The sequence below is a fragment of the Ailuropoda melanoleuca genome, chromosome X (assembly GCF_002007445.2).
Source record: "Ailuropoda melanoleuca isolate Jingjing chromosome X, ASM200744v2, whole genome shotgun sequence".
NCBI lineage: Eukaryota > Metazoa > Chordata > Mammalia > Carnivora > Ursidae > Ailuropoda > Ailuropoda melanoleuca.
Window position 1 is genome coordinate 47,646,652 of NC_048238.1, and position 3,825 is coordinate 47,650,476.

A 3,825-nucleotide genomic window follows, 5' to 3' on the forward strand; every position below is an offset into this window, starting at 1 on the left:
ACCTAGTGCACCGTGCAACACATGCCCTCCTTACTACCCATCACCAGCCTCTCACCCTTTTTTAAATCTGTTTTTCTTTTTTTCCTTTTTAAAATAATTTTTTATTATGTTATGTTAGTCACCATACAGTATATCCTTAGTTTTTGATGTAGTGTTCCATGATTCATTATTTGCATATAGCACCCAGTGCACAATGCGATATGTGCTTTCCTTAATACCCATTACTGGCCTATCCCAATCCCCCACCCCCCTCCCTCCCCTCTGAGGCCTCAGCTTGTCTTTATGTACTTTGGATACCAACCCTTTATTGGATATGTCATTTGCAATTATCTTCTCACATGCAGCATGTTGTCTTTTAGTTTTGTTGGTTGTTTCCTTTGCTGTGCAGAAGCTTTTCATTTTTATGAAGTCCCAATAGTTTAGTTTTGATTTTGCTCCCCTTTCCTCAGGAGATGTATCTTGAAAGATGTTGCTAGGAACAATGTTGGATACATTACCGCCTCTGCTCTCTTGTAGGATTGTTATGTTTTCAGGTCTCACACTTAGGTCTTTAATCCATTTTGAATTTACCTTTGTGTATGGTGTAAGAAAGTGGTCCAGTTTCATTCTTTTGCATGTAGCTGACCAGTTTTCCCAACACCATTTGTTGAAGAGACTGTCTTTTGCCCACTGGATATCTTTTCCTACTTTGTTGAAGATCAACTGACCATATAGTTGTGGGTTCTTTTCTTGGTGTTCTATTCTTTCTATGAATCTATGTGTCTATTTTTGTGCCAGTACCATACTGCTTTGATTATGACAGCTTTCTAATATAACTTGAGGTCCAAATTTGTGATGCCTCCAGCTTTTCTTTTCTTTTCTTTCTCTCTTTTTTCCAACGTGTCTTTGGCGATTCTGTGTCCTTTGTGGATCCATACAGATTTCAGGATTGTTTGTTCTAGTTCTGTGAAAAATGCTGTTTGTATTTTGATAGGGATTGCATTAAATCTGTAGATTGTTTGGGGGAAGTATGGAGATTTTAACAATATTTTTTCTTCCAATTCATGAGTATGGAAGGTCTTTCTATTTATTTGCATCATCTTCAATTTCTTTCATCAATCAATGCTTTATAGTTTTCAGAGTACAAGTCTTTCATCTCTTTGATTAAGTTTATTCCAAGGTATTTTATTATTTTTGGTGCAATTGTAAATGGGATTGCTTCCTTAATTTTTCTTTTCATGGTTTCATTATTATTGTATAGAAGTACAATGAAATTCTGTATATTGATTTTGTATCCTGTAATTTTAACTGAATTAATTCAACAGTTATAGTGGTTTTTTTGGTGGAATCTTCAGGGGTTTCTGTATATAGTATCATGTCATCTGCAAATAGTGAAAGTTTTACTTCTTCCTTACCAATTTGGATGCCCTTTATTTCTTTTTTTGTTTTCTTATTGTTGTGGCTAGGCCTTCCAGTAAAATGTTGAACAAAAGTAGTGAAAGTGGACATCTTTGTCTTGTTCCTGACCTTAGGGGAAAAGCTCTGTCTTTCCCCTGTGGTTTTTTTTTTTTTTTTTTACATAAGGCCTTTATTATGTTGAAGTATGTTCCCTCAAAACCTACTTTGTTGAGGATTTTTATCACAAATTGATGTTGTACTTTTTCAAATGATTTTTCTGCATCTATTGTAATGATCATACGGTTTTTATCCTTCTCTTATTGATGTGATGTATCATGTTGATTGATTTGTGAATATTGAACCACCCTTGCAGCCTGGGAATAAATCTCACTTGATTGTAGCAAATTACTTTTTTAATGTATTGTTAGATTCTATTTCCTAATATTTTGTTGAGGATTTTGGCATTTATTTTCATCAGAGATATTGGCCTATAGTTCTCTCTTTGTGTAGTGTGTTTATCCAGATCTGGCCTCAGGTCTATGCTGGACTCATAGAATGAATTTAGAAATTTTCTTTCCTCTTCTATATTTTAGAATAGTTTGAAAAGAATAGGTATTAACTCTTCTTTAAATATTTGGTAGAATTTGCCTCTAAAGCTGTCTGATCCTATATTTCTGTTTGTTGGGAGTTGTCTGATTACTGATTCAATTTCATTGCTGGCAATTTGTCTGTCCAAATTTTCTATTTCTTCCTGATTCAATTTAGGGAACTTATATGTTTCTAGGAATTTATCCATTTCTTCTGGGTTTTCCAATTTATTGGCATATAATTTTTTAAATAATATTCTCTTACAATCCTTTGTTTTTCTGTGGTGTTCATTGTTTCTCCTCTTTAATTTCTCATTTTGTTTGAGCCCTTTCTTTCTTTTTTTTTATAAGTCTGGCTAAAAGTTTATCAATTTGTTGATATTTTCAAAGAACCAGCTCCTAGTTTCAATGTGTTGTTTTTTTTTTTACTTCTTATTTTATTTATTTCTGCTCTAACCTTTATTATTTCATTTCTCTGCTGGTTTTGGGTTTGTTTGTTCTTCTTTTTCTAGCTCCTTTAGATGTAAGGTTTGGTTGTGTATTTGAGATTTTTCTTGCTTCTTGAGGCCTGTATTGCTATAAACCTCCTTCTTAGCACAGCTTTTGCTGCATCTGAAAGATCTTGGACCATTGCATTTTCATTTTCATTTGTCTCCATGTATTTTTTGATTTCCTCTTTGATTTCCTGATTGACCCATTCATTGTTTAGTAGTATGGCATTTAACCTCCATGTATTTGTGCTCTTTGCAGATTTTTTTCTTGTGATTGATTTCTAATTTCATAGTGTTGTGGTCAGAAAAGATACATGGTATGACTTCAATCTTTTTAAATTTGCTGAGACTTGTTTTGTGACCTAATATGTGATCTATTCTGGAGAATGCCCCATGTACACTTGAAAAGAATGTGTATTGTGCTGTTTTAGGGTGGAATGTTCTGAATACATCTGTCAAATCCATCTGGTTCTTGTATGTAGGATTTTGATAGATATAGAAGGGAGCTGTGCAGGCTCAAAGTAATAGCTTAAGAGAGTTTAAAGTAGTCAATAGGGCGCTGGAAAAGTGCCATCTGCCTTCTGAAGGGCAGATTGTATGAACAGGGGCAAGGAGCCCCAGGTTTTGGTCACTCCATGAATGTCAGGCATGTGGGCTGGCTTGTGTGAATGGCAGAAAGGAAAGGAAGAATTGTTAGCATGAATAAGGCAAGAACAAGGCAACACTCTAGGAAGATTCCCAGGGGGCAAGCAGCCTCATGGAAAATGGATTATCAGAAAGACACCAACATTAGGGAGCCTTAATAGAAGTTGTTTACTGTAGTCCAGGTGACAAACAGTTAATAAGAATCTGATGTTGTGGAGTGGGAGTGGGTTATGGATGTGGTGAGATAGGGTGTGACTTTCTAATGCTTCTGTAGAAAAAAAATACCCTATTTTATTTGAATTAGGATGGTTGTGGAGGGAGGAAGGAGAAAGATGAACAGTTGTTCAGAAAGTAGCCTCCCAGAACTCCCAGACAGTTAGCTATCCTTTCCTAGTTTCTGTTGGATTGTGTGTGTGTGTGTGTCTTTGTGTGTGTGTGTCTGTCTGTTGCTCTCAGAGTGTCTGTCTGTGTGTGTTACTTTGTGTCTCCCAGTGTGCCTGTGTAACCTCCTACATCTGTGTAGGTTTGTGCATCTTCACGCATCTAAATATGTCCATATTTTCTCTCTGTGTTTCATCTAACCCATGGTGTGGTTCAATTGATTGGCTAATGGAATGACTTTACATTGCCTTGTGCATCTTTGGGTTCTTCTGCATTCCACTTGCTAATCTAGGCTGTGATAAATTTGATTGGTTAAAAAAGCAAACTGAGGGCTTCAGAGGGGA